The sequence below is a fragment of the Gouania willdenowi genome, chromosome 14 (assembly GCF_900634775.1).
Source record: "Gouania willdenowi chromosome 14, fGouWil2.1, whole genome shotgun sequence".
Classification (NCBI taxonomy): Eukaryota; Metazoa; Chordata; class Actinopteri; order Blenniiformes; family Gobiesocidae; genus Gouania; species Gouania willdenowi.
In genome coordinates this window covers 22,743,005-22,753,420 of record NC_041057.1, presented here as the reverse complement: position 1 = coordinate 22,753,420, position 10,416 = coordinate 22,743,005, and the positions used below count along the sequence as shown (strand labels likewise).

Genomic DNA, 10,416 nt, shown 5'->3' with positions numbered 1-10,416 from the left:
AAGCGACTTGCTCGGGCAGCCTGCTAAAAGAGAATTACAATAATCCAGTCTAGAGGTAACAAAAGCATGGACTAGTTTTTCGGCGTCGCCCTGAGACAGGATAGATCTGATTTTAGCAATGTTACGGAGATGAAAGAAGGCAGTTCTTGAAGTTTGTTTTATGTGAGAGTTGAAGGATAAATCCTGATCAAATAGAACCCCAAGATTTCTAACAGTTGTGCTTTGTGCCAGAGTAATGCCATCTAGGGCAGTTAGGCTAGCATAGGTTTCTCTAAGGTGTCGCGGGCCCAGTACAATGACCTCAGTCTTGTCTGAGTTGAGTTGTTATATGTAACTAATTGGCAAAACGAAAGTAAATTGTAAAAGTTTAAACAAACTGTAACTCCAAACATATGGGGGTGCGGAAAAAATAAGATAAAAAAGGACAAATCTGAAAACTAAAACATTAACATAGCAGATGCCAAATAATTTCTTTCTGCACTATATGGGGTTAACAGGCATGATTAAGATTGGGAACCTGGGAGACACGGTTCTGTAACATTAATAGAGATGCGTTGGACATTTAAGGTGGTAAAACCAAGTTTTCGGTCCATGCTTAACAAAGGGCCCTCTCAAGCTGGGAGACTATACTCTCGACCCACCAACGGGGTCATGTTTCTTGATGAGCAGAAGTCTCATCTTTTTTTGGAGGTCTTTTGTGTTTTTGAAGTTAAAATTTTTTTGTTGAATGTTTTTTTTAGTTTCTATGGGGAAAAGTTCCTGTGTTTAGTAAGTACATTTTTATGGGTTCAGGTGATGTAAAAATTTCCTCATTGAATGTGAACGGTCTAAGTAATCCAATTAAAAGAAGCAGAATGTTGTCAAAAATGAGAAGAGATAAAATACAAATTGTTTTTCTACAGGAGACGCATATGTCCAAACTCGAACACGATAAATTTAAAAAATTTGGTTACCAAAATACCTTTTCTAGCTCTTGCCATAACAACCGTAAACGGGGCGTGGCAATACTGATCGCTAATTCGGTTAATTTTGAGCTGATTTCGGAAAACAGAGATAAAGAGGGTAGATATACATTAATTAAAGGGAAGATCAATAACTCCTTGGTTACATTGGTAAATGTATATGCTCCACCAGAATGCAACAAATATTTCATAAGATACTTGTTTGATCTGATATTAACAAAAAGTGAAGGCATATTAATCTGTGGGGGGGACTGGAACACCATATTAAATCCTCAATTGGATAATACGAGTTCCAAAAAACAAAAAGTGGCAAGATCAAAATTACTTAATATATTTGTAAAGGGGATGGGATTGTGTGATATTTGGAGAAACATGCATGAACGAGAAAGAGACTTTACACACTACTCAGCCACTTATCGAGTACATTCCAGGATTGACTTCTTCCTGATTAATCTCACAGACAGACACCGGGTGAAAGAATGCTCAATAGGAACAGCAGATATTTCTGACCACAATATAATATATTTAAAATTACATCTAACAAATCAGCCTAAGAACACTTTATGGAGATTAAATCTTGGTATTCTGAACAGTGAAGATGTAATAAAGGAAATCCAAAAAGAAATTTCTGACTGTATGGAAAACAACAAACCTACCAAACCTACCATAATGTGGGACACAGTTAAAGCAGTAATGAGAGGAAAACTTATAGCAAAAACTGTATTTTTAAAACAAAAAAAAAAGGAAAAATATGATGAACTACAGACCACTCTAAGGGATAAAGAAAGACAACAGCAGGAGGGTCCTAATAAAGAACGAGACATACAGATAAGGGAAATTAAAAAACAAATTGAGGACATTCAGGATGAAGACATAGAAAAAAAACTGAGATATATAAAGCAAACCTTTTACGAATCAGGACCAAAGGCGACCAAGATCCTGGCTATACAACTTAGAGCAAAACACATACGGAACTCAATACATAAAATTAGAGAACCCGAAACTAAAAATGAACTATTTGATCCAGAAGAAATTAATGAAATATTCAGAAATTACTACAAATCTTTATATTGAGAGGGAAAACAAGTTGATGAAATGGAAATAAAGAAATATCTATCTGCTCTTGATCTCCCTTCATTGGGAACTTCGCAAAACAAAATTATTAGCCCCTATAACACTAAAGGAAATACATAGAGCCATCACACATTTGAAAAATAACAAAACCCCCGGGAGTGATGGTTTTCCAAATGAGTGGTATAAAATCTTTAAGGAGACCCTTGCACCGGTTATGTTGAAATCCTTCAATTGGACACTAGATAAGGCAGAAATTCCACCATCTTGGAAAGAGGCTACCATCTCTGTTATTCCCAAGGAGGGTAAAAACAAGGAATACTGTGAATCTTACCGCCCAATATCAATGTTGAATGTTGACTATAAAATATTTACATCAATTTTATCAAAAAGAATAGAACACTTTCTACCTGATTTAATAGACGAAGACCAGGCAGGCTTTATTAAAGGGCGCCAAACTCAAGATAATATAAGACGAACTTTAAATATAATAGAACATATTAACAAAGAGCAAATCAGTGCAGCAGTGATGAGTCTAGACCCTGAAAAAGCCTTCGATAAAGTGAGCTGGAAATTTTTAAGCAACGTACTAGAAAGAATGGGCTTCAACACCAAATTCAACAAGTGCATTCAGGCACTGTATAGTGAACCAACTGCTAGAATTAAAATCAACGGACACCTTACAAATAATTTTAGACTGTATAGAGGTACTCGCCAGGGTTGTTGCTTAAGTCCTACTCTTTTCGCAATATTCATAGAGCCCCTGGCCCAGGCCATTAGACAACATAAAGATATAAATGGAATCAATTTAGCTAAAGAGGAACACAAAATTGGACTTTTTGCTGATGACGTAATTTTATACCTTCAAAACCCTAATGAGACACTCCCTAAAGTGATGGAAACGTTAAATGATTTCGGCTCTCTCTCAGGTTACTCTCTAAATATCTCTAAAACACAAATACTCTCAATCAACACGTCTATAAAGAAGGCGATAAGGAAAGAATACAGACTGAAAAAAGAAACAAACTCAATTAAATATCTGGGAACTTGGATTACACAAGACACAAACAAACTTTATGAAACAAACTACACTAAAATAAATGACAAAATACAAAATGACTTATTACAATGGACGGCACTATCCTTAGATTTCAGCGCTAGAATTGAAACTATAAAAATGAATGTGCTGCCAAGGTTACTGTTTCTTTTTTCAGCATTACCAATCAAGATACCAGAATCTCAATTTATAGCCTGGAATAAACAAATCTCAAAATTTATTTGGGCAAGAAAGAAACCAAGGGTTAAATTCACAACTTTACATCTGAACAAAGATAGAGGCGGACTGTCACTACCAAACCTGAAGGAGTATTATTTAGCTGCTCAGATGAGATATATTGTCTGCTGGTGTTCTCCAGATTATCAGGCTAAATGGAAACAAATTGAGTTAAACACGGGCCAATCCCAACCACAAACCCTGATAGGTGAGACAGAAATAAAATTAATGGGTGCTAATGGTATTGTAGTACACACACTAAAACTATGGAAAATGATAAAGAAAAAATATAACTTGGAAAATGACTCTAAACTACTAATCTGGCCTTCCCAAACACTTCGATTCACAACAGCAAAAATAGATGATACTTTTAATAAATGGAGAGATAAAGGGATAACTGCGTTATGCACAATGATGGAAGATAAAACACCTAAAACATTAAAATCATTTGACAAACTTAAAAAAGAATTCGATTTAGAAAATAGCGATTTCTATAGATATCTACAGATAAGACATTTTTTTGATACTGAAATCAGAAAAGAGCTTTCAGCAGGAAACGAATTAGTAGAAATCATAATACAAGCATACAAAGCCACTCCCTTTAAGATAGTCTCAAAACTGTATAAAAGCCTAAAACAAAATGGATCCAACACTTTTTATATAAAACAAAAGTGGGAAAGGGAGTTAAATATGACAATATCTGTGGATGAGTGGTACAGCATGTGCGATACGCAGCACACCTCCACCAGCTCAAGGAGATGGCGGGAATTTGGCTGGAAGAACTTGGTACGTTTCTTTATAACACCACAAATTTTAAAGAGAACACTGAAATGTGAACAGCTGTGCTGGAGGTGCTGTGGGCAAGCAGATGCTGACCACTCACACATCTTCTGGTTATGTCCAAAAATAAAAGAATTTTGGAGGGAAGTTATCCAAGTAATGGGAGATGTACTGTGTTGTACTATACCTGTGGACCCTGTCGTTTACCTTGGCCTTGTACCGGTTGAAGTCATCTCCAAAAGTGATATCTATCTTTTTAAAATAATGACAACTGCAGCGAGAAAGAATATTACCAAAAACTGGATGAAAGTTGACCCACCAACAGTGACTCAATGGACAAATACACTGGAGGAAATATACGTAATGGAGAAATGGACTCATTATCTAAGAAACCAGTCGAGACAATTTGGGAAACGCTGGACAAAATGGATTGATTACAGGATAAAGGACTGAATCTTCACAAGGAGCACTACCCCCCTAATTTATTTATTTTCTTTTTCTTTAATTATTTATTAAAAATTATTATTATTATTATTATTATTATTTATTTATTTATTTATTTATTTATTTTTTATTTACTTATTTATTTTTTCTTACTTGTTGTCCATGTAATATAAAATTGTAAATAAAAAGTATATATATATAAAAAAATAAAAAAATAAAGTAATCACAGTGAGACGTTCAAGGTCCGTAGGAAACCTGCGCATCCTAATTAACTTTACGCGCAAAACCTGACGTGAAAGTAAATATATGGTCATGCTACGTAAATATATTATTTTATCAGTCATATAAAACGTTTAGAGAGCCCATATCAATGCATACACATAAAAAAATATATATTTGTGTATCTTAATACATTTTGTACGTGTGTACGTGAACGTGACAAGGAGGAGGCGTTATTTAAAAATCACCTGCTGATTTTCAGTTAGTCTGCGAGCAGCGAGAGACGGAGACAGACGTGCGGAGAGCTTTGAGCAGAGAAAACGTTTACCAGACCCACAGAAAAGTCTCTTTAGAGACTCCTACAGAACCAGAACCAGACCAGGACTTCAGACCCGTACCCTACAGAGAAAGACTTCAAACCAGAGGACAAGTTAAGACCAGGAGGAGACCATGGGGCCACGCATGGCAGAGTGTACAGAGTGTAAGTCATGTTGAATTATTCTCATCTGATAAACCTACTTTAATCATTAGCATTAAACATGATGGAGCCTAAACATTGTATCATTTAATCGTGAGGTTTGTGTCTTTAAATTAGGATTGTGGCCTGAGACGTTTGGTTTAAACTTTACACAGGTTTAGGTTTAAAAACGGTCGAATAATTAAAAATAAACATGTATAGGCGTTCAGAAAACTGTGTTAACTCAATGAAAATTAAGAAATGCTGATAGATTTAGTGATAATTTTACTCTGAAGTGAGCGTTTGGGCTGCAGAGGTGTATTTAGTGAAAAAGTAAAAAATATTTAAGCCCTGATCTGAGGTAGATTTGATTAGAAATGTGTATTTTATTTCATACTTTATAAATATTAGAAAATTGAATGTTTTTTGTGTGTTTTTGTTTATTTTTAGCAGCCAGTGATGTTCAGTTAGACTGGGTGAAATGTAGTTTGCATTGTTTGTGTTTGAATTTTTCTGTGATTCATTTGAATAATGTTGGTAATGTTTAATCTAAAGATTTGATATTTGTAATGTGATGAAATTATATATATTTTTAAATCACTGTATACTAACCTATTTCTTTATTCATTAAATTACTTTTTAGTTATAGGTTTTTTCCCTGACAGCGCTGGAACGCAAGGCTGGGTCCAGAGCTGGGCAGGACCTCCGGGTTTGGTCCCAGGTTTGCCTGAACCTCCGGGTTCGGTCCCAGACTGGGCAGAACCTCCGGGTTTGGTCCCAGGCTGGGCCGAACTTCTGGGTTTGCTCCCGACCTGGTACTTGACTCCAGAAGCACCAGAAGACCTTGAAGAACCAGAAGACCTTGAAGAACCAGAAGACCTTGAAGAACCAGAAGACACAGACGCCCCTGAGGAGGAGCTTCCTGAGTGGACTGCGTTCTACTTCGACGAGGTGACCCCTGGCTGGGAGACCCCTGAGGAGTCTGCTTGCTCAGCCTCCAGTGACTCTGAAGGTGAAGGTGAGTATTCCCAGGAGTCACCACTTGGACGCAGTGTCTCCAGGAAGCGGTACGTAGACGGTTCTGAGGAACCTGCATCGTCCGACTCTGACAGTCACTGTGAGCCTGGGACGAAGAGGCCGAGACGGGACGACAGCTCTGACTCATCTTAGAGTCATCTGTACTTTTCCTTTTCCTGCTCCTCTCCATCTATGAGCAGAGTTCCCCGTTTGTACCCGGCTTCCTTGTTTCAGGTAAGTTGGCCTTTGCGTCTTGCGAGACGACTGATGTCCCAGGCAACGACTGGTACCGGGACTTTTTTAATGGTAAGGATTTTATTTTTTGTTTCTTTATGACAGGCCACAGTTGGAGTGGTTGTCCTGTCACTGTTATGAAGACATGCATAATATATTAGGTTGAGTTAGGTTAGAGTTAAAAATTAGAGATAACCTTTTTAATCCCAGCAAGTGAGGACAGGAGGAGACATCAACAGAGGACAGAGGCTAAAGAAGACTTCTTTATCAACCACAACAATGTAAGTAAAAATACTGAACACACCTTTACTGTAAAAATAAACTTGACTTTGTAATAATGCTTGTAAAATGTTAAACAGGAGCACCAGCATCCACAGCTGCTTGAGGAGGAAACATCAACAGAAAGCAAAACAATTAATGTAAGTAAAGTCTCTCATTAGCACAGAAAGACACTGAAGTAATGTTTAATGTAAAAATAGAGGTGATTTTATACTAATGCCTGTAAAATGTTGGACTGGAACAACAGCATCCACTGATGGAGGAGGAGGATGATGAAGATGGAGGACAGGAGCACCAGTATCCACAGCATCCTGAGGAAACATCAACAGGGGACAGAAAGACTTCTATTCACCAAAACAATGTAAGCAAAAATACTACACGTTTAATAAAAAATATGTAGACATTACGCTATACTAATGCCTGTAAAATGTCAGACAGGAGTGCCAGCATCCACTGATGGAGGAGGAGGATGAAGAAGATGGAGGACATTAGCACCAGCATCCACAGCTGCCTGAGGAGGAAACATCAACAGAAAGCAAAACAATCAAAACAATTAATGTAAGTAAAGCCTCTCATTGGCACAGAAAGACACTGAACTAATGTTTAATGTAAAAATAGTGGTGACTTTATACTAATGCCTGTAAAATGTTGGACTGGAACAATGGCATCTACTGATGGAGGAGGAGGATGAAGATGGAGGACAGGAGCACCAGTATCCACAGCATCCTGAGGAAACATCAACAGGGGACAGAAAGACTTCTATTCACCAAAACAATGTAAGCAAAAATACTACATGTTTAATAAAAAAAAAAAATAGGTAGATGTTACGCTATACTAATACCTGTAAAATGTCAGACAGGAGCACCAGCATCCACAGCATCCTGAGGAGGAAACATTACCTGAGGACAGAAAGACTTCTATTCACCAAAACAATCAATGTAAGTAAAGCCTCTCATTTACACAGAAAGAATCTGAATACGTGTTTAATGTAAAAATAAAGATGATTTTGATACTAATGACTGTGAATTGTCTTGTTTGATTGCAGAGTTTTGCTTCAGAGGAGAATCCGACAGTTCCAGATGTTCGTCACCAGCACTGCAGTGTTTACACAGACTGCTTTGGTTTCAACTTTCTACAAAAAACTGTTGAATTTTCAACTCACTTTCCATCTGAATCCAAGCTCATCTTCATCACTGGGATGTTTCTTCATCAGTTCTTCGTACAGACTGACACAGCTCACACATGGAGAAGATGATTTATGGAATATGACATTTAGATTTTTCCTTTTCTCAACAGTATGATGCATACATCCCAACCCAAATTTCATGCATTTTTTTGGCTTAACTTGAGCCAATTTCCATCAATAAATTGCTAATGTATTATTATTGACTATTACTATTATTTTACACCAGGTTTTTGTCATGGTTCATGATTATTTATTGATCCTTTACAATCTAATGGTTCCCAGTGCTCTCCCAGTAGGTGTGACGTGGACATCTGCACACATGTAATGGTTTATAAATGAATGCACTCGTTCATGTGTGTAGTTATGTGTGCTAAGCATAACTACATACATATTTATATTGTACAGTATAATAAAATGTTATTTCTTGTCTATACAGTGTCTGTGAGTATTTATTAGTGGAGTACGTATACCAGGCTTAACTCTAACTACATTCATCCATGAACCCTCACCAATTCATTTGATTTAATTTAATTTTGAACATATACAAAACAACAGTGTTTACTACAATGAAAATGCTAATAATAGTAATTTAGAAAACAATCAAACAAAGCAAAGTGAGAATAAATGATTAAAATCCTGCACGTGAAGCCTGTACATGTTCAAAAAGGAGTAGGAGGAGATAGAAACTTATATGATTCTAACCCTTATACTAACAAATAACTTTAGGCTTTAAAGTGAGGCAGTAACAAAGCTTTACTTCACTAAATTTGGCCCTCAAAGAGTTGTACATTTCAAAATGTTACCCCATGCTGTGAACAATTCCTGGTGGGAACCCTGATTATGTTTTATATTTATATATACAGTATATGTTCATATTCTACTATAGGATGTTTTATGTTCTGTCTTATATATTTGTTGTTTCAAGGGCTCTTACAGAAAAAAAACTAGTAAATAAATGAATACCAAAAGCAGAAACATCTATTAGGAGTAAATATTTTTTTACTGTATTTTTTTAAATATCATTTTCAAATAATCAAGCCACTTTAGCCCTTCAGGATGTTAGTTGTTGTTAGCTTGTTTAAAATAATTTAGTTGGTTTAAAATATGGCATTAAAGGCTTGTTTCTTGTTCTGTTTAGATTGTTAAAAAAATCATTTTCTTTTAGTCTTGGTATTTTATTTTTTAATAACTTTACATGGTTTAATGTAGTTTAAACTAAGAATTTAAACTTGTGCCGTTTTGCTTCTTGAGCCCAAAAAGTTATTGATTTATCATATTTGACTTTGTGTTGGATTTCTTCTGTTTCAGGATTTATTTCATACGCAGTAACACATTTTTTCTGTGTTTAAAAAAAAAAAGTTGTAAATGTTTCCTTTTTTTTAGCCAAAAATATATTTTCACAGGAATATGTTTATTTCAAGTTTCATTCATCCTGCTGTGATATGTACATTAAGAAAGATGACACACAAATTTACCTACATCTTTTTTCACCTTCAAGTAATAGAACACAAAAGTCCTGTTGGTAGGTTTTGTTGTTGTTATAAATACTGTAATTTCTCATGAAATGCACTAGGTGACAGCAGATCTCATTATATCCTCAAAGGTTTGCAATGATTCTGTAAAAAAAAAAAATGTTTGGGTCTCATTCTAAAAACACAGGAACCTCATCAATGAGAGAGATACTATATATACGTTTCTTAATAGAAAGTGTTTCAAAGTGTCAAACAAAAAAGGTCCACAGTGCTTCTAACACTGACAAGGGCAACTTGTGGCTCAGGGGCCACATGTGGCCTTCAGTATAATCTTGTGCAGACCCAAAGTAATTCTACAAAATAACATAAACCACAGCAACACAAAATTACACAAAATGACTCTAAAACTTTAAAAAAGGACAATAAAAATTCACAAAATGACAATAAAAATCAGCCAATCAACCCACTGCAAAGACATACAAAATCACAAAAAAAAAAAAAAACAGAAAAACACAAAATGACTACAAAAATAAGTTTAAACTAGACAAGACCTGTATTTGCAAGGCGAATACGTATTTGGCGATTAACAATTGGCAAAAATAACAACCTGTATCTGGATTTGTTGACAAGTTATATAATGCAGGAAAAACAGAAGACTGACCTTGACCTTAAATATGACCTTGAGCAAAGGTCAAAGCACACAAAATGACTACAAAAACAGAAATATCCACAAAATGACAACAAAAAAATGACAATAACAGCAAATGCTACAGAATGACTCGATGAACACACAAAATGACATAAAAAACAAAATGAATCCAAAAAACAGAAAAATACATAAATTTTCCCGATAGAGCAATTATTGGCGGAGTTACAGTAAATTAAAGTAATCACAGTGAGACGTTCAAAGTCTGTAGGAAACCTGCGCATCCTAATTAACTTTACGCGCAAAACCTGACGTGAAAGTAAACATATGGTCATGCTACGTAAATATATTATTTTATCAGTCATATAAAACGTTT

General features: G+C 35.6%; 1 long non-coding RNA gene across 1 annotated transcript; it reads left to right on the top strand.

Moving 5' to 3' along the window:
• Positions 1-7,623: 7,623 nt before the first annotated feature.
• LOC114475451 (uncharacterized) lies at positions 7,624-8,121 on the top strand. The gene is made up of 2 exons (XR_003675468.1): positions 7,624-7,674; positions 7,782-8,121. It is a non-coding gene; the product is annotated as an uncharacterized LOC114475451 (long non-coding RNA).
• Positions 8,122-10,416: the final 2,295 nt, after the last annotated feature.